The 21,221-nt window shown below is 37.3% G+C and overlaps 1 protein-coding gene across 20 annotated transcripts in view; it reads left to right on the forward strand.

Moving 5' to 3' along the window:
* MLIP (muscular LMNA interacting protein) overlaps window positions 1-21,221 on the forward strand; it is a 245,069-nt gene that overhangs the window by 85,182 nt on the left and 138,666 nt on the right. The window contains exon 1 of one of the 20 annotated variants that reach the window (XM_019734763.2): window positions 16,966-17,103. The exons of the other annotated variants lie outside the window; for them this stretch is intronic. The gene's annotated coding sequence lies outside the window, so the exon portion shown is untranslated. Of the gene's footprint in view, window positions 1-16,965; window positions 17,104-21,221 lie in introns of those variants that run through there. 20 annotated transcript variants of the gene reach the window in all.

The raw sequence follows: 21,221 nt of genomic DNA on the forward strand, positions 1-21,221 counted from the left end.
TATGGAATTTATGATAGGAACTGAGTGATATAAGCATTTTTTCATTTAAATATATCTAAATTATTAAATTCATTGTAATTATAAAACCAAATATAAAATTTACAATTTTTAGTACAAAAGATATGTGATTAAAAAAGTAACTATAATAAATTGGGACAAAACAGCACCTGAAATACAAGTCTGTGTTATTGTCAGGTGTGTATAGGTAAGTTGGAAAAAAGAAAAGATGCAAAACTTTTCTCATTTTTTATGGCAGAATTGGTCTCTGGATACAATTTCACCTCTAAATTTGGAAAATTAAAATATATTTGTTTAAGCATGTGAATAAATGTCTATAGCTACCCAGTAATAGAAGTTGAAACAGACAATAGTATATCTTCCAAGTTATCAGACAGAATAAAATGAAGGGGAAAATGTATGAACTACAAAACACAGGAAACAAAGGAAAAGGTGAAGAAGTATTAAAAATATATGATGGTAAAAACAGGTATTAAAAATATTTGTTATAATAATAAGTGTAAAGGGAACAAATGTCTTTTTTTAAAGCCTTCATGGAATCCTACCACCTACAACATAAAGTAGATATTTATTAGGGCTGCATTCCAAACTCTCTGTGTTGTCTCTTGGACCTGTTGTACCAGCTTGAACTACCACTCAGATTCATGTGTCCCAGGTCCTAGAAAAACTGAACTACTGGCTGTGTTCTATTCACATGCCATATTTTTTGGCCTTAATCTTCCTTAGATTTACCACTTTTGCATGTTTGTTTATTTGTTTTCTATCTGCAGTTACTCCTTGGTTAGGGGATATAATTCAATCTTAAGGCTTTAAGTGCTCTATATATCTTGATAACTCCACATTTACATCATCAGACAAAACCTCACATTCAGATTCCAGACTCATATACCCAACTCCACACTCAGCATGTTCACATGGATATCTAAAATGCCTCTCCAACCTAACATGTCCAAAATTGAACTCTTGTTCTTTCTCAGTGACTATTATTTACAGTCTTTCCCTTTTCAGTTACGGGCAGCTCCATCCTTGTAGTCTCTCAGTTCCAAAACTTTGGAACCACCATTGACTCCTTTCATCTCTCATACCCCATATCCAGTCCATTAGCATCATGTGGCTCTCCCCTCAAAATGTTCTCAGAGTCTCCCCAATTCTTACTTCCTCCACAGCCACTACCCTGGGCCCTAAACTAATCTTCCTGCCTGGATTTAGTGTAAAATTAGTACCTCCTCTTTACTCTCTTTACTTCTACCCTTGTTACCCTATAGTCTATTGTCTTCTTCTTCTTTTTTTTTTAAGTATAAACTTTTATTCTCTTGTGAAGATTTAGATTTCCCCACCCCTGCCCTTTCCCAGGATATCTTGTCAAAACAAGTTAGTTTAAACCACGCAATATGATTAGTGTCTATTGCCCGGTATTTGTCGGTACATCTAAAATGAAGTGATAGTTCAGTTGTATTTTGGCTTCAGGCTAACAGAGGGTTCCTGGCAGCACTTTGATAATTGATACTTGTGATTTGTTTGAACTAAGCTAAGCATACTTTGTGCTAAAATTGTTTTAATATTCATATTCTTTTTATATTTTTATTTGATTTGATATTAAAAATATCAAAGCTACAGAAAAGTTTCAAGCAAGAATAGTACGATGAAAAGCAAATACCCTTCATCTAGATTTGCCAATTATTTAACATTTTGCCACATTTGCTTTATCTAGCCTCTATCTATCTATCTATCTATCTATCTATCTATCTATCTATCTTCTTGTTATTTTTTCTTAAACCAATTGAGAGTAATTTGTACTCATCATGACATTTCATCACTAATACTTCAGCATGGATTTTCTAAGAAAATTTTCTTATATAACCTTATTACAGTTATCAAATTTAGGAATTTCAACATAGGTACAACACTTATTTCTAACATACGCTCTGTATTAACATTCTTCACAGCCACTACCCTGATCCCAAACTCATCCTTTCTTTCCTGGATTAGTGCAGAATTAGTGCACTGCCCTTTTTGATGTTGTCCTTTGTAGCATTGTTTCTTTTCAATCCGGAATGTAATCCATGGGCATGTTATATTTAGATATCATGTCTCTTTGGTTTTCTTTATAAAGGACATTTTTCTCAACATTTCTTTCTTTCCTGATACTGACATTATGAAGTGTACTGAACATATATTTTGTAGCACTTTAATTTGGGTGATTTTTTACTTGTTTCCTCATGATTAGATTCGGGTTATTATGTTTGGCCAGAATGAACTATAAGTGGCACATTCGTCTTATCAGAAGGGATAGGATTTCAGTTTGTTCATTTATTGCTGATGATAATGGTCACCAGACTAAGGTGTTGTCCACCATATTTGTCTATTATAAAGGTATTTTTGTTCTCTTTGCAATTAATACAAAGGAAGCTACGAGGAGATACTTTGAAACGATAACAAACCTGCTTCCAAACAAACTTTCACCTAATGACTATCCCATCCACTGAGGAGTCTTTCCTGAATCATTTATTATAATGAGGGTCAAAAACTGTGATTTTTCTAACTCTAATATTGCTTCTATTTTTAGTTGGTACTCTATTGTTGAGAAGAACTTTCTCTACCTCCTGTATTTATGGGTGTACATGCATTTTTAGTACCACCTTGTACTTTTCTTGACTCAACTTTGGGATCATTTATCTCCTCAGACCTGATCCGTTTTAGGGGAGAATGGCATACAGGAATCAGGACTTGGGTGCCTGCTGTGCCTTATTGCTTCTGGAGTCTCATTGCTTTTAGATCCTTTCAGCAGACAAAGCTAGAAAAAAAAAACAAATGTTTGTATCATTAACTCTCATCGCCAATAGATCAGGGTTCCTTCTTATCTCCTCCCTTCATATTTGTATCCTCTTCCTCTCACAGTGAAGGATCTATAACTGCACACAATACTATGGATTAATCTCACAAATTTAATATTGAGAAAAACAACCCAGACTCAAAAGAGTTCATAGTATGTGAGTCATTCATACAGAGTTAAAATGCAAACAGGTCATACTAACCTATGCTGTTAGAAGTCAGGACACCAATTACGCTTGGCGAGCGGATGGGAGTCATTCAGTGACTGGAAGGGAGGATGAGGGGCTTCTGGGGTGCTGGTGAGGTTCTGTGTTTTGATCTGGTAGAGGATTATAAGGGCATATTCAATTTTTTATCAACTCTTTGAGCTGTACTCTTACATTTCATGCATTTTTGGGGTGTATATTTTAAACCTCAAAAGTTACTTATATTAATGTCTTTTGTTTTCCCTGTGTGACTGTATTGTCAATTCTATATCTGATTAGGTTAATTTGTTTTTGTTTGTATTCACTTTTAGGATCCCTTCTATCAATGTTCATTTAATTTCATCTTTTTGAATATGTAAGACATTAGCATGAATTTGAAAGTCAAAGCGATACAAAAAAAAAGTACTTTGAGAACTAACTCTCTCTGGTATCCCTCCTGCTTTTTGCCTTCCTTCGCCACTGTAATCATTTATGCATTCCTGCTTTATCATTTCTTGATATCTGTTCCTAACACAGCAGCCCGAGTGATCCTTTTCAAAGCACAGCGAGATCATGTTATTGTTTTCCTCCAAATATTTCAATAGTTTTCCATCTTGCGCAGAATAAAATCCAAAGTCTTACAGTGGCTGACAAGGCTTAGCAGTGTGGCCCCCGTTATCTCTTCTGGCTCTTCCCCAGCATCACTCATCCTCAGCCACACCAGTCTCTGTTCCTAAAACATGACAGATATTCTCCTATCTTTGGGTCTTGGCTTTTGCTCTCTCCTCTTCTTGGATTATCTTTTCCTGGATATCTGGTTTATTTCCTCATTTTCTTCAAGCCTCTTCTTAAAAGTCACCTTAAAGGAAGGCTTCCATGTCCAATCTATTTAAATCTATTGCACTCCCATCTCCATTTTCTGGTACTCCTCATCCATCTTCCATGTTTATTTTTTTTCTCAGCACTATCACATTCCAATACATAACATTTATTTTATTGTCTTTCTCCCTCCTCTAGAATAGAGGCTCCAAGAAGGCAGAGATTTTTGTATGTTTATTTCACTCTGGTATCTCCAGGACCTAGAGTAATGCCTGACATATAGCCAGTGCTCAGATCAATATTTATTGAACAAACAATGAATGAATGAACATGGATGAGGAGAAGCAGTAAGGTATGGCCTTTGGATGGTCTATACAGATAAGGCGCCAAAACTAAACCAATACACTGTGGCTGCAATATTTTTGCAACCGTGAGGGTAGAGGGAGGGGAGGTATTACAAAATCTGCCTTAGGTACTTAAACTGCTGAGGAGGTAGAAGTTTCAAATTTATAGCAAATAGCTTTGGGGTTCAGATTGCTTATCTATTCATAAGAGTGAACTGAATGAATGAATTGAGGTGGGTGGTTTCATGGAGGGAACATGGTTCAAGTAAAGGAAATGTTATGTGAATTAAAAACAGAAAGGAAAACAAAAGGAAATCCAAAAGAAAAATTCAGGGCAAATGGGAATGAATGCAGTGAAAGGGGCAAAAGAATATCAGATAAGTAAAGCGACCCTTGGAAGGACTTGGTGATGCCTTCTGTGTGTTCCTACTTCTTCATCATGGGACAATTGGTCTCCAGTGTGTGTGGCAGTGAGAAGGAAGAGAATCCAAGCTCTCCAGCTATGTGGGTATATTTATTGGGTGAATATTACTTTGCCTAAATAAAATAAAGCCGACTTGGCCTGGGTGATGCTCCCATCTATTGAACTGATTAAGTTCAAAAAGCACAGGTTATCTTTAGACACTTATGAAGAAAATACCTTTTTTAGACTCCTCTAAAGTGTGACATCCTTGCCCTTTGCCAGAAGGCCCATCTGCCAGTGAGCAAACGAGACTTTCTGTTGAGCCTGAAGCTCTACTTGGGGAATGTGTCCAAAGGGAGAGCATCTGGGTGGGCTGAACTTATTCTTTATTGAACTCAACTTCTTGAGTGGAGAAGCTCCCTTTGGGAGTCTTTAGAAAGGGCCATGGTGTTATTTTCACTTTAGCTCTTGTTTCAATGGCAAAATATACATATTCTTATGGTAATGTGTTTTCCAAACTTCACACATTTAGTTTAAGCCAGGTGGTTTTTGAATTGAGGGAAAAGAAGAAAATCCAGGGAAAAAAGAGAAACTTCTGTGAGGTCTTTGAAGCATCAAACTTTGTGATATGTCAAAGGTCAGATGCTGGAGGTTCAGGGAGGCAGGGGTGTGAATAGAATCTAAGTGGGAGAGCTCAGGAACAGGACAAGGCACACAAATATAGTACTGGCAATGTAATAATATTATTTTATTTTACCTTTCTTTGCTTTCTCTTGAGTTCCATGGCAAATGAGGCAATCTTGATGCCAGAGTTGAAAAAGGCCAAAAAATTGAGACCAGCCACAAGGACTGTCATTATTTAACCTTGTACATGAAGATAAATGCTACCCATCCCACCCTCTCTTTAGCCTATTCTTTAAATTTCAGGAGCATCAAAGAATGTTAAGCACATCAGTCTCTTGTATGTTAGGGGAAATTGGCTTCTCAACTTTGGTGGGTATTGTTTACCCAACCCTATTAAGCACCAAAAACACTGTGTCATAAAAATCAGCTACCCTACTTGAATAGCTTATATTATACCTATTGCAGTGGTCTCAAAATGAGTAAGCCCGTGTCAGTGGTGGTGCCAGGCAATCTGTTAGGGCATGGGGAGAAATTATTAATCTGTATTAATTTTTATTTTCACCATTTTAATTTTCCCTTAGGTGCATGGTTTATAGTATACTTGTGCAGGAGAGCGTGTGCAAGAGAACAAATACATTTTTATATAGTGGAAGCATGTGCTCAAATTATTTTATTGATGGGTGCATCCTCCAGAAACCTTGGAGACCTGTTCCAGGATGCCCTTTGATACCCTTCCCTCAGCTTAAACAATCTTTATGTGGTAACCGCTTGAAACTGAGACTTCCCTCTTCAGTAAGTGTGTAATAAACACATTAGAGCTGTGTACTTAACATGATACAGGACACTGACCCACTGGAAGGGATTTTCTTCATATTTTTTAATGAGGATGCTCATTCTTATGTTACGGATGATAACTCAATCAATTTTCTTAAGCTATTTTTTAAAATTAAGAGTGTTTGCCTACAAACTGAACATTTGTTTAGAGACCAATAGCCAAGAGTTTGAACTGTTTCTAATGGAACATAAAAAAAATAAAATAAAAAGAAAGTATTTAGACAACAATTATGGGGGATTTTTTAAGAAAAAAATTGTGCTCCAGTAACAAAAATACATTTAGAAGTAAAACATAAACATCTTTTTAAAAAAGAAACCTGATTTTCTCCAATAGTTTTAGTTGTATTGATAATAAATTTACTCAGAATTTAAAAGACATACATGTGAATTTGCAGAGATTCTCTATGCGTTTAGCCATGCTGCGTTACATAACTGTATTAAAAAGAGAAGTCCTTTCACAATAAGAACACTTCAACAAGCCTAAAATACCCATTTTCAGAATGTAAATACTATTGGGAATTACCTTAGCTGAGCTTGAATTTTGGGCTGCTTGATATTTTATATCACCTGATTAGTTTTGTATCGCAAGACCATAAGATAATCTTACTCCCAGGATTCAAAGCCATACTTTGTCTTTCAATGGAGTGCAGAATGTGATGGCATACACATTTCAGTTCCAAGCAATGAGGGTTAACTGAAGGGCCTAGATTTTAGGACAATCTTATAGCTAAAGGATAGATCACGCAATACAGCTCTAATTCTGAGACTATCCTTCCAGAACGTTCATACCTGACCATTTGAGTCTTTGAGGAATCAGAATCCCCATCCTCTTAAAATAGCAACTCAAAAAACAAATTAAACACTGTCCCATAACACCAAATATACTTGACGAATTGGCTAACCCCTGAGTTAAACCCAAATATTGAGTTTATTTTTAAACTGAGATCTATGTTGCACCAACAGTTTTTTTTTTTTTTAAGTATTTAGTTTGAACTGCTGCCAAACTTCAACATTTTAAAAAAAACTATGGGAGCGTAACAAAACTAGGGCATCAGTGTATTTTCTGAATTACATTGGATTTGATCCAGTCCATTTGTCTTAATTCCCTGAATTGAACCTCCTCACAGCAGTAGGGTTCTCAAGGTGCCCATGGCACAATAACCAATTTCTCATTAATCTTTATTGATAGTAGCTCTCCCTACCAAGATTTTAAATAACCTTGTCTCGAATTTGGAAGCACCATTCATAGAGAGAAGAAAATGAGTTCATCAGTTTTTATTTGTTTTCTGATACTTTTCTTTTCTTGTGCTGTTGCATATTAAAAGCATGAAGAAAACTATCAACAAAGGAAATCATCCTTATTTAAGTTTTCCCCTCAACTCTTCATCAGTGATAATCCCTCTACTATGTCTCCTCTGGCAGAAAATGCAAAGACAGCTGTATAAAGTATACCATTTACCTTATAAGCATGTCTTGAGATAAAAAAAGTTATGCACAATAGTTACATTGAAGATACCTAGTCTCTGTTAGAGTCAACTAGATTTACAAATTACTCAGTTCTTCCCAGGAAGATACTCCCCGCTCCATAATCAGTTAACAGGTTTGACAGCCTTATTCTAAGTTGTTCACTTTAATTTGTTTTTATTTTCATTTTCTATCTGGAGCAACTTCCTTTGACCTTTAGAATATTAATGCCTCTGACTTCTAGACAATCATTTTGACCTGCTCAATTGGGGCAACTTGTTGGTATGGGGACCAGCCTTCCCAATGTAATGAGCACTGGTTGTATGCAGGGCATTCTGTGTTAAGTAGTGTGTGTGTGTGTGTGTGTGTGTGTAAGAGAGAGAGAGAGAGAGAGTCTCGCATGTGTGCGTATACACACACACATAAACACACACACGCACACAAAGTATAGCAGATGATTTGGCCTTCATGACTTTAAAATTTTCAAGCAATTTTAAAGTGGCAAGCCATGAAGTCATAAAGTGATCTGTGATTTTGCTAAGCATGAATCTGAATTGCTTATATTTGAGGTTAATGTAGGGGAGCAAGTCACTTAGATAACAGTCAAGCCAACTGTACAGACCAAAATACAGCATTGTTTTAATGGTGTGTGTGTGTGTGTGTGTGTGTGTGTGTGTGTGTGTGTGTGAAAAATACTGTAAAACAAGGTTTCTCATCCTCAGCACTATTGACAGACATTTTGGGCCAGATGTATCATTGTTGTGGGAGGCTGACCTGTGCATTGTAGGATATTTGAACATCCCTGGCCTCAACCCACTACATGCCAATAGCACACCTCTCCCTTTTTTGTGACAAGCAAAAATGTCTCCAGACATGTCCCTGGGGGTCAAAATAACCCCAGGTTGAGAACCACTTCTGAGCTGATGAATGAAAGTTAGGCCATTGGAATTTTATTCCTGATGACATATTCTATTCATAAAATGACAAAATTGACTTAATTTTTTTAAAGACACATACTAAATATGAAAAACTAAATACTATGAAATCTATATTCCTTTTAAGGAGACATCTGATAGCTGAGGTCTCTTAAAATCTTATTCAGTGAAGTATGAACTAAATATCATCTCTTTTTCTGTTGAGTAGCAATATATCCATTATAGGCATTCTCCTTGACGTTGTTTGAGAGAAATTGTTTATCAATTGAATATAAGATAAAATGGCGTGAGAAGGATTTTATTTAAGGAATCTGGCCAAGAGACTGGATAAGCTTTGTCTGTAAGATAGGAGTAAGGGTGTGTTTTCAAGATCTTGTGGAAGGAAAAGTAGTGAGTTTCACATAAGTCAATGAAGTCTAACCATTCCTCCATTGTGTTGGAGAGAATGACTTGGCCTTTAGAGCCTGGGAACAGCCCCGTGAGCTCATCCAATGCTCCAAGGAGCAACTCTCATGATCCTTGTAAGCCACAGGCCTCCAGTTACAGATCTCTTTTAATTATACTCACACCTGTTGTTTGAGAAATTCAGCACATTCAAATGTTCTTACTTACTCTCTCGCTTCTTTGTACTTAACTAATTTCGTGATTTATACTTTTTAATTCTTCAGTTTTCAGAGTCATTTCTCTATTCAGCAAAATTGGCACTAAACGGAGCTTGTGCTTCTGAATGCTAATCCTTGAAGGTAGTTTTCAGAAGGGAAATTGCAGCTAAGTGAAGCACTGATAATTTGTCAACCTGGGTACTTTTTACAACATGACTTGACTAGGATCTGGAATTAAATACCCAAGAGGGAGATTAAAAATAGACTGGGTTTCAATTTCAGAAAGTGAATTCTTGAAGTGTCTTTCCTGTCCTTTTGATTCAATTTATCACATATCCTGGCAATACAATTTCTGCAAATGAAGCGGTGTTTCCTCTGGGGCTTCCAGATTGAAATGGAATCAAAAGGGCTGAATTATTTTGGCTGGATTTTTCTACAGAGTGGTGGTTGCCATCTCAGTGCAAATTGTAACATGTTGGCCTAGTACTAGCATGTGCTGTACCCTTCAAATGGAAACAAGAACTGGAAAGTTTTGCCTTTTTTATATATCATGGTGTATGTTAGATTCACATCAATAGGCTTCTATATTTGATGAGCTATGGAACATCTTCTTTGTGTGTAGGCAAAAAGTACCACGAAAATCATGCAGGTTTTTCAGAAAGTTATTTTTTTATCGATCATAGTTTTCCATTCAAAATATTTTTAACATTGGTATAATTACATAATATCAGTAATGTAACAAAAGTGTTATTGCTACTAATATACTAAGAATATTATAATAATTATATAAATAGCATTATAATAGAACTTATAATAGAACATAATTCATAATGCAATAATAGAAGGGTTATAAGCAATTTCTCAACGATTATAAGATTTTGAGATGCTAAGAAGACTTTCAGTCTCTGTGTTTTGATGAAGTAAGTCTCTTGTAGGCAGCATTATGGAAGGATCTTGTTTTCTTATTCAATCAGCTACTCTATCTTTTGATTGGAACATTTAATCCTTTTACATTTAAATTAATTGTTGACAGAAATGTAGTTATTGCCATTTTATTATCCTTATTTTTTATTTTATTTTTTGTCTTAAAGAAGTCCCTCTAAGATTCCTTGTAATACTTTTTCTTGTCTGGGAAGCTCTTTATCTGTCTTTTGATTCTAAATGATAACTTTGCTGGGTAGAGTAATCTTCATTGTAGGTCCTTATTTTTTATCACTTTAAATATTTTATGCCAATCCCTTCTGGCCTGAAAAGTTTCTGTTAAGAAATCAGCTGACAGTCTTATGGAAGCTCCCTTGTAGGTAACTAACAACTTTTCTCTTGCTGTTTTTAAGATTTTCTGTTTGTCTTTAAGCTTTGGCATTTTAATTATGATGTGTGTTGGTGTGGGCCTCTTTGGGTTCATCTTGTTTGGGACTCTCTGAATTTCCTGGGCTTGTATGTATATTTCCTTTGTCACGTTTGGGAAGTTTTCTGTCATTATTTCTTCAAATAGGTTTTCAGTTTCTTCCCCTCTCTCTCCTCCTACTGGTACTACTATGATGCGAATGTTGGTACGCTTGATATTGTCCTAGAGATTTCTTAAATTATCCTCAGTGTTTGGATTCTTTTTTCTTTTTGCTGTTCTGATTGGGCGTTTTCTGCTACCTTATCTTCTAAATCACTTATTTGACCTTCTACTTCATCTAATCTAATCTTCATTCTCTCTAATGTATTCTTCATTTTAGTTATTGTATCCTATATTTCTGACTGGTTCTTTTTTATGTTTTCTACCTCTATTGTTTGTTTCCTATCACTTTGTTAAAGTTCTCTCTGAGATCACGGAGCATTTTTATAACCAGTGTTTGGAACTTTGCCTCTAGTAGATTGCATGTCCTCATTTTGTTCAGTTCTTTTCTGGAGCTTTGTTCTGTTCTTTTATTTGGGACATGTGTCTTTGTATCTCCATTTTTGCTGCCTCCCTGTGTTTGTTTCTATGTATTAGGTAGTGCTGCTGTGTCTCCCAGTCTTAGTAGAGTGGACTTATATAGTAGGTATCCTATGGGTCCAGTGGCACAGTCTCCCTCATCACCTGAGCCAGATGTTCGAGGTACTTCCCTTATTTGGGTTGTGTGTGCCCTCCTGTTGTAGTTAAGACTTGATTTTTGTTTGCATGTCAATGGGAAGGATTGATCCTTTGGCTTATTGGTTGTGAGGACTGGTCATGACTATAGTCGAGGAGCTGTTGTTCAGAGGCTGACCCTACAGAGCTGGGTTTGGTTTAGCTGGGCTCTGGTGCCTCCTCAGTCCACCCTTTGGGTGTGTCTTTCTTGGAGCTGGCTGCGTGATGCTCTGGTTGGATCTAAAGCTGTCTACTGAGCTTGCCAGCTCTGGGCCTTCTGGTAGAAGACCTGCTGTCAGCCAAGTCAGCTGTAGCCTGTGCCCTGACCGGTGCCTCCTGACAAGAGACACAAAGCAGATGGCCACCATGCATACTGGGCTTGGAGGTACCTTGAGAGGCCAAACAACAAACCAAGGCTGGCTAGTGCTGAGCTTAGGGCTACTCAACCAGAAGTATGGGACAAACCAAGGACAGATGCTGCTTGTTTGGGTTTAGTGAGCCTTTGAGAGATTTTAGGAAAGTCTGCAGCATGGGCCAAGACATAACATTTATGCGAAAAAGCCACTGAAAATAGTTTGGGTGTGCCTGAAAGTTGGGTGGGGTGGAGTCTCAGGGAATCACTATGGTGAGGTGGGCAAAAGTTGTCAGCTAGGTTGATGGGGACTCAGATATGGTGGATGCCTGCATCTGGGGGAGGGCTCAAAAAAGAACCAATGGCTTCCACCAGCTCCTCAGTCCAGGAGAAAGCTGCCCTTCCAGCCCTCACTCTGAAGCCCGACAACTCACTTCCTCCCTGTATGTCCCTGGTGCCTTTTGAGCTGCTGACCCAGTGCTGGAACTCAGAGTTAGTGAGTCTGTTACTGAGTAAGTCCATGCCTAAGCCCTTTAAGAGGATCTCCTGGGACTCCAGCAGGCCTTGGTCTCTCTCAGTCACAGCCAGAAGTTATGGGGACTTCTCTCCCTGGCCCTGAAAACCTGGGCTGGGGAGCCTCGTGTGGGGCTGGGACCTCTCGATCCTCTGTGGGGGACCTCCACAGCCAAGATAGCCCTCCTGATTTTTAATGGTCACTCAGGGGTGGGGGAGCAGCCCATTCCACATCTCTACGCCTCTTATCAGTCTTGAGGTGACTTCTTTTGTATGTCCTTAGGTGTAGCGCTTCAGTTTAGCTTTACCATTAATTTTTAAGAAATGGTCAAAACTTGCTATAAGATAAAAGAATGAAGCTCTAGAAGTTTAAGGCTTAATCAGCAGGAGTGAGGCGGTATTTAGAGGGTAAATCCAGACCTGCTTCTTGTCTATTTCTGCAAAAAGTGGCCACTAATCTCTTCATATGCACTTTTTCACAAGGGAGTTTTGTTTTTCCCTAAAATCACACTGGCAGTATGTACCAGTGTGTACCTGTGTGGGGCTCCATTGAGTCCTGGTCATTTTTCCAGGTCCCATAGGTTTCCTGGGAAAACTGTGTTTACCATGCCTGGGAATTTTTTTTTTTTTTATAAAGCCAAGAAAAAGAGAAGGAAGAATTTTTATTCATAATTTGTGGGCTACAGTAAAATAGTTTTTCTATAAATAGGATACGTTTGCTATATCTATGGCCAAAACAAATAACATATTCTTACCACCCATGGACCCCAAATATATCTCCAAGTAAGTGAGACTCACTCAAAAAATTAGCATATGTTTTTTTTCTCCCAGTTATAAATTCACAAATAGGATCTGTTTCTCCCTTTAAAGCAGTTTCCCTAGCAACTAAACCACCCTTATAAGCTCAGAGCAGTTTGTCACTTTTGAAATTTGACTTTCTGACAAGACCTTCTGGCTCAGAGGGATGAAGGAAATAATCTCCAAACACAAACATTTAAAAAACACTCAAGTATTAAATTACAAATGGAAACCAATTTAGGTAACGTTTTTATAGATTGTATGTCAATCCTTATCGCCACCCTCCCCAACCAACCAGCAAAGATAGTAATCTCTTAAAGTAGTTATCTTTGTAACGGAGAACAGATGGGAGTGATTCTTAAAGTGGCTAGATCATTCTAAAGATATATTGTGGGAGGCAGTGCATAGCAGATGATATAGGAAGATTTATAGCAAGATAGTGAGAGGATGGGTCTCAGCTAATCCTCAGACTAGCTTTTCGTTTATTACTGTTTCATTATTATTTAGTCCTGGTGCAACCCCCCCCACCCCACCGCTGCTGTCCTTTTTATCAATGACCAGAGTCAGAACCTCATTCAGTTCTTGGATTCCTTCCCTTCCACAATCCTATTCCAGCTCCTGCTGTACTTAGCTAGAGTGCAATTGGGAAAGAGTGATGGTGGTAGGAAAAAAGTAAACAAGAAAGTTGTCTGCTTTCTTGTGTTATTTCCTACTCACCCCTTAACAAAGGTGAGAGAGAAATTTATGATTCCTCTAGAAATTAATGAGACTCTGTAGAGACTCACATGAGCTTGGCATGAAAGAGCTTGGCATGAAAGAGAATTGGGATACTTGTGTGAGAGAAGAATGGAAACAATAAAAGTGGAGGCGTAATCCAAGTGTTCTCACATTGAATTTGCATTGATGATCTCAAGATGAATGGCAAGTTTTCTTCCTTGGAAGATTTTCCCCAAGAGCACAGTGGTCCTCATAGGAAGCAAGTCAAATGGGCAGCTCTCCCCCATTTGCTCATGCTTCAGATGGAATGTGTCTAGAAGCCCAGTAACAGCTAGCATGGTGGGAGATGTTAAATGCAGTTAAGTGAAAAAGGCATGTTTGGCTAAACAACGGACTTAAATCTTTTGCAAAGTCCATGCTGGTTCCAGAAAGCAGAAGCAAAATATTGTGAAAAGAGTTTTTCTTATAATGGAACTTTTAGAGTCCTTGTTTATGGCATGAGTTGATTCATCTCAGGAACTTCGTACAGATTATATTTCTTAGACTAGGCATAGGCTAAGTGTTAATTAAGTATTCTGTAAATGTTTATCAAACACCTATTATAGGTTTAATATTAAAATTGATGTTTGGGGAAGAGAAGCATAAAATCTAGACACAGGGTGGTAGACACAGAAGTGTGGTGCCCAGACCCCTCTTTGAGGAACATGTTGCTGCTGAGCCTCAGAGAGTGTAGTTGCCAGATAGTCTCCAACCAACTGTCACCTCTTTCAGGGTTTGCTTCTGCTGCAGAGATGCTTTGCTAACAGCACACCTTCCCAGGGCAGCCCACGTTTGGTAAAGTTCTGGCCACTCTGGCTGGATATGGAATACTCTCACCGTGATACTCTCTCCTGGGCTCCCCGCCCAATTATTCTGGCCCTGTGGAGTCTATCACAGTTCAGCTTCTCTCTCTGCCATTTGGTTTCTGCCCCTTTCCCCTCACCAGTGTTGATCCGTCGTGAATAATTAGCATCCTGAACTTCGTCTCGGGATCTGTTTCTGGAGAACCCACCCTACAACATTAAGTTATTAATTATCTTACAAATAATTCAAGAGACAGACTATCCTATGGGGAAAATTGATGATGTGGAAACGCATATAAATGCTACAACATTCAAATGGGAGGGAGAGAGTTGAGCACTTCAAACATCAGATATCTTCTGGAAGATCTGAAACTTTTTCGTTGAGCAAACCCAAGACACTTGAGGGTGAGAATAGAATACAGAAAAATGGAGCAATTTGAGCAAAAGCAAATTGGAAAATTGTGAGGAAATCACTCGGGCTAGAATGAAGGGTGCATGTTAGGGAAGAGTTAGAAATGAAAATGTTATTAATTCATTTAAGATTAGATCTGGCTCTAGACAAGACAGAAACCTCACAATACATGTTTACATCTCTCTCATGTTAAAAAAAAAAAAAAAAAGTTCCGTCCTTACTTTGATTGAGGGCTCCTCCTGCCAATTTATTCATTTTTCTATCATCTCTACAGTGAAACTTTTATCATCAGGGTCTACTATGGTTGTGAGAGATCCAGCCCTCACATCCAAATTCCAGAGAGCAGGATGGAGGATTAGATAATGAAGGGCATGGCACATCATTTTAAGGAGATTTATTTCTAATTACATCTCATTGGTCACAGCTTAATCATATGGTCACACCTACCAGTAAGGAAGGCTGCAGAATATAACATTTAAAGTAGGCAACAAAATACACAGCTGAGAAATTTTTAAAAGACAATTGAAGAATATGTTACTATATTTTATTTCAGATGATAAAAACAAATGAGACAAAATAATAAAGAGGCCAAAATATGGTGTCTTGAAAATGATGGTACCAGTAAAGTGTTTCTAGAAATTGTGGAGAAGAAGAGTTATTTTATATATGTGTGTAAAATGTCAAAAAACATTGTCAACATATTCAACTGGGCATTAATATTAATGATCATCTAGCATATGTTGAGTGTATTCTATGTACCAGGCATTATGTCAAGTATTTTACATCTGTTGTATTATTCATGAAACCTGTGAGATGGGTTTTCTAAATGGTCTATTACAGATGAGAAAATGGCAATTTTGAGAAATTAAGAAAATTGATCGAGGTCATGAACTCGTAAACAGGAGAGCCAAGCCTCAAACCTACGCTCCTCAACTCCTCAGTCCAACCACTTGTACTATGGTGATTATATTAAGACCATCAAGTAAAACATCAAAGAAGAGAAGCTGGGGCTTGGGAGAGAGGGCAAAAGTGGAGGTGTATTTGGAGAGCTAGCCAGCTCTCATAAGTATTAACACCATGAGAGTAAAGGACAACTATCAGGGAGGAGAGAACTCAGACAAAAGGAAGAGGAAATGCTAAGTGCTGAGTCTCTGGGCTCTTTCTTTCAGAGGAGGAGACACAGAGGAGTGACTGGGCAACAGCCAGGGCAGGGAGGATTCAGAGAAGAGAAGGAGAAAGACTTTCTAGGTGAAGAAAGGAGCCAACAATGTCATTAACTTAGAGATTCAGAAAAAAAGTGAATGATATGAATAGTTAAGAGGTCATTCATTGATTATTTTTAAAAGTGTTGGAAGTGGGCTGTGGGACTGGGTGGAGGAAGGTCAGAAATAATGAATGAATTATTGAAATATATATACTCATCCTATTGTTAGTAATAGCTGATAATAACAGTTAATATTTATTAAAGCTTATTCTATGCCAGGTACTGTTCCCAAGCCTTATGTGTAAACTAATTCGTACAACCACAACCCTTTGAGGTAGTTGCTCTTATTATTCCTAGTTTACAGATGAGAAAATTGAGACAGTGAGAGGTTAAGTAATCTATCAAAAGTCACACAGCTTTTAAGTGGCAGAATCAGGATTCAAGTCCAAAATTCTGGCTGCTGAGCTCACGGTGATTAGTCTAGAAAAGCCAAAGGTTTATTTAAAAACAAATGAATTGGTGTAAGTCCACAGATTTTTTTTTTTTCTGAGATGAAAGTCTCATGTACATTTTCATAGGAAATATTATGGGTACATAATTATTAATTCTTCTTTCCCCCAAAAAATATTTTGAAGAGGGATTCGTTTTGTTTTGTTTTTTCCCCATGTCAGTTTTTAAGGGAAAAATATTTTATGTAACAATTTAAGAAAAATTTGAAATCTTGAGGGAAAATACATTGCATTTTTACTGGTAAGCTTATTGAGAGAACTGAAATGATACATTATGGACCTTAGTAAATGTCTCCAGAATGAAAGAGGGCATTCTATTTTTACAGCAAAACATTTTAATAACTATGCGGTGGAACAATGATTTTTTTGTGTCTCGAATTCCTTTATGCCTACAGACCGCTCAACTGAATGTCATTGGACCCTCTAGAACTTATTTTCACATAGTTTGAAGGCTTACCCATCTCCTACACAGTCACATGTTGATTTGAAAAAAATATGTATATATACATAACTGGACATGGAACAGTAGGGGCAGCATATTGGAATCTAAGACTTACACATTGCCAGCCTGCTCAACATCCCCAACTCTTTCCAGGTAACCAGATTGATTAATGTCAATACATGCTTCCAAAAGACTGAGAAGTGATTCTTAAAATATTTCTGCCAGGGACACTGTAATTAGATTTCTGAACAAAACAGTACTGTGATATTCAAAACCAAAGACTCTTGAAAGTGTTGCTGTTTAGGATTTGCTGGTAATTAGAATAGGCAGATTTGATGGGAATAGTTGGTGTGGACTTACCAACTAACAAAATCGTAAGTGAAAATAGAGTTTTATTGTATACAAAGATATAAAGGCAAAAGAATAATGTAAGTTGATCAGAAAAAAAAAAGAAATCAACATGCTAATTTTAAAGTAAAGTACTTTGGAATATATATTTAGTAACAATATTCTCATGAAATTTTAAAATGATGATTATGTAACTGGCATTTATTAGTTTTAAATAAATACTTACTAGTTAATTTGGGCAAATTGATATTATATAGCTACAACAACAATTAATCGTGTTTGAGAGCTTATCATATGGTAGGTGTCATGCTGGGGATGTCCCATGTGTAATTTCATTTAATTATCACAAAATCCCTATGAGTTAGATAATGTAGCTTCTTTATAGAAGTGTGGGAGCTGTGTTTTGTTGTAAATGTTTAATAGTCTCTTTAATCTGTGGGCAAATTTGATAAACAGGTAAAGTTCTCTTCTCAGGTAAGGGTTACTATTTCAGTTTCCCTTTGATATATAAAATACTTTTGATGATCTATTTTATTAACTTGAAAGTTGTCTTTCTTATATCATTCTCATACACTGTGAGAAGAAAATAAATAAAATGTTCTCCTGTATTATTTTCTATCCTGCTTCTTAATATCTCACCTTTGAAACAGTCGCCATTTCTGACTTAGGAAGCCTTAGTCAGTGGAATGTTAAATCGCAGTTGCAGCTCCTGACCTTCCACTAGCTAAGGTGAATTGCTGGGGGAAAAGCTTTGTGTTTTATTTTCTATTTCTTTACCCTTAACCCATAGCACCTTTGTTTCTTACCTCTTATTTTCTGTAGGGCAGGCATATACTACCCTAGAGAAATATATGTTCAACAAATGTATGTTTAGTATCTACCAAATGTTAAGTACGAGGAATGCAGTGGTGATCCATCATTCATTCGTATCCTCAGTGCAGGGCAGCACTGGTCCCAGGACACCTCCCATCCTGCGGGAATACATTGGCATGTTGGGGCATCAATTAGTTTTTCCCTGGGTGAAAATTACTAAGTCTCAAATCTAAAATCAAAAGCAATAATACCCCAATGTAATTTGATTCACCTGCAACTCTTCACCCACTCAATTATTTTTTAAATGCATATGAACCCTCATTCAAGAAAACCCTTTAGTCTAAGTAATGATTGATTCTGGAGGATATGGAGCAAATGATAGATCTGTGAACTTACTACTCCATTGTTGGGTGACTCCTGCGAAATCTGGTTTTTTGCAATTGTCAGCAAGTCATAGGGTTCACAAAGGATCTTTATGAAGAGGGTTGTATGTAACCCGTGGAATCGGGTACGAGTCTTCAGGTAGTGATTTTATGAAGCACATTGTGTGTCAGAAATTGTGTTACTCTCACGATGCAAATGAAAATGATTCACTGTGGGATCTCTGAGTTTCTTGGAACTCAGTAGGGTAAAGAGGAATTAATTAGGGAGAGGGTTGCTGGAAAGCATCCTAAGCAGTGTAAGTAGCAAGCATGTCAGCCATGTATGTTGCTCACTTTTAAAGAAGATAACACAATAAGTCCCTCATGACATCCCCACCCCTAACCAATACACAATTTCTATTTCTGAGAAGGGAGCCATAACTGTTATTGAACACATGTATTGTCAAACTTTCTATGATAGAATATTATATCATGCCATTTTAACCTCACAACATTATTGAGATATTTCAAAGTTGCAAATAAATGGGCTGATTATGTCGTGTTTGCCCCAAATAGTTACATTTTATGCCTATTGTCCTAAAGAAAAATGACTAGTAATGCCTTGTCCCCCTTTCATGCTCAAGAGTGTCCCAGTTTGTGTGATAAATTCTCTGGTCATAAATAAATGGAGCTCAGAGAGATGAAGAATCTGCTTTGGGTCCCGTAGCTAATAAGTGACAGAGGGTGGGGCATACCACACCAGTGCTCTCAGACTGAAAGCGCATGTTCTCTTTGATATCGAAAACCCGATTAGTATTGTTCTCTATTTTATTCTTCCAATCAAGGTTAGGCGACCTGAGACAAAACCAACAAAACTGGCTTTCTGACATCGGCTTTCCGTTCCTTCAGTTATTCTGCTCAGAGTCATATAGTTCTATAGAATATAAATGAAAAGAATGATGAAATAAAATAAAATATAAAATATGTATAGTAAACAGTAGGTTTTTTTGATATGCCTGTCTTTACACTTACATTCATCCTATTCTTTGCGTTACCCAAGTATGAGGAAGTTCATTTACAATGCAGTTGCCTCTGAAAGTCAAGATGTGACTCTAATGACAGAACATTGGTTATCGATCTTTTCTATGACAATATACACTGTATGCAGGGGAGATTCATGACTTTCCCTGGTGGGCAGAGCCTGCATGTAAAGAGCTTGGCGCTTTTTAAAATAATCATTTAAACCCTTTTATGTTTAAGCCATTTTAATAACACTTTTTGAACAGTTTTTATCATTAAAACTGAGTAGTACAGAGAAAATACTTGTCTGTAGAATATGATGAAGGCTTTTTGAGGGCATTCTTCATATGTAAATATATTTGAAACATAAAACAGGATGCAATCGCTTCCCTTTTATTTTAAATAAAAATGCATATAAATCATATACCAAGAGTTATATTGGAAATAAATATTACTTTGTCATGTTGCTTTATGAAATGATGGTGTGAACTCTAAAGATGCCAGCTAGTATCACTCTGTCCACTTACAAACAAGATTTTATGTACTGGGTCAGAATTCATTTCTCTTATGATATATATAGAAGTGATTCACTGTGGGATCTGAGTATTTATATTAAATAATATGCTTTATCCCCAATTGTTTGCCCCATCTTCATTAGTACCTCTTTGGATGTGTTTTGAGCTCTTCTAGTCAATCCTTCGTTCATTTATTCAATTCATATTCTGTGCTGCTGAATATGTTGTTTGTGACCTGTTGGCATGAGTGGGTTTATAGTTGGTAGGCCAGGTATATATACCACGTCTTTTTTCTTTCTTTCTAACTCAGAGAACATCTGCTGATGTCCATCTGTCTCACCGTGCTCTCGCCCCAGCCCAGATCATGAATAGCATTTCATTTAGTAACTTTGTGGGAACTTTTTTTGTTTGACCATAACACCGTCTTTTCATACATTCATCAACTATACACAGCAGAAAGAACTTTCTATGAGCTGTCCAGTTGAGCAGCTTACAATGATAGCGTGTATTAGGTAAGCAAGGGGGTCTGTGGCCAAATAACTGTGAGAAACTGTGGGCTAACCTAAGTTTGAAAGCACTCTTGACTGTGAGACACCCCCGAAAAAGAGGATATGGAATATACCAGTTCCTGAATTCATTTGACCACAGGACACCTTTATCACTATTCATCTTGCAATGCTGGTATTTTAAAGAATGCCCATTGGGCAATACTGATCTATAATCTTTTATAAACAAATTGTCCCTGAGAGGTAAAGTGACTTACCCATGACCTCACAGCTATTTGGTGAAAAATCTGAGATCAGACCCTATTTTGTCTGCTTCTGACCTAGATGTTTGTGTGTTCCATAGCTTTGAGCAGCCTGCTGTGTCTTGCTATGGGTATTTCTACGTAAGGGCCTTGGAAGGGAGCTGGCTGCACTTTCTCTCATCTTGCTATTTCCTTTAGTCCATATACCTTTGGTTCTTAGTGAGGACCTGTAAACTCCAGCAACAACTGTCCCAGTGGAACTGAGAAACTTGAGGAGATCGGGCTGATTCTGTTTTCTTCTGGACAGTCAATTAGTAGTTTACTGACATTATTATTCTTTTCATTAGAAGAAAAGAACTGTTAAGAAATGCCCACAAATAAAGAGATCACTGTCAGTCCAGAAGGTCAGTGGACAAGTATTTATTGAGTGGTTGTATGTGTGCCTGATACTATTCTAGCTGGTAG

The sequence above is a fragment of the Rhinolophus sinicus genome, linkage group LG05, assembly GCF_036562045.2.
Source record: "Rhinolophus sinicus isolate RSC01 linkage group LG05, ASM3656204v1, whole genome shotgun sequence".
Taxonomy (NCBI): Eukaryota; Metazoa; Chordata; class Mammalia; order Chiroptera; family Rhinolophidae; genus Rhinolophus; species Rhinolophus sinicus.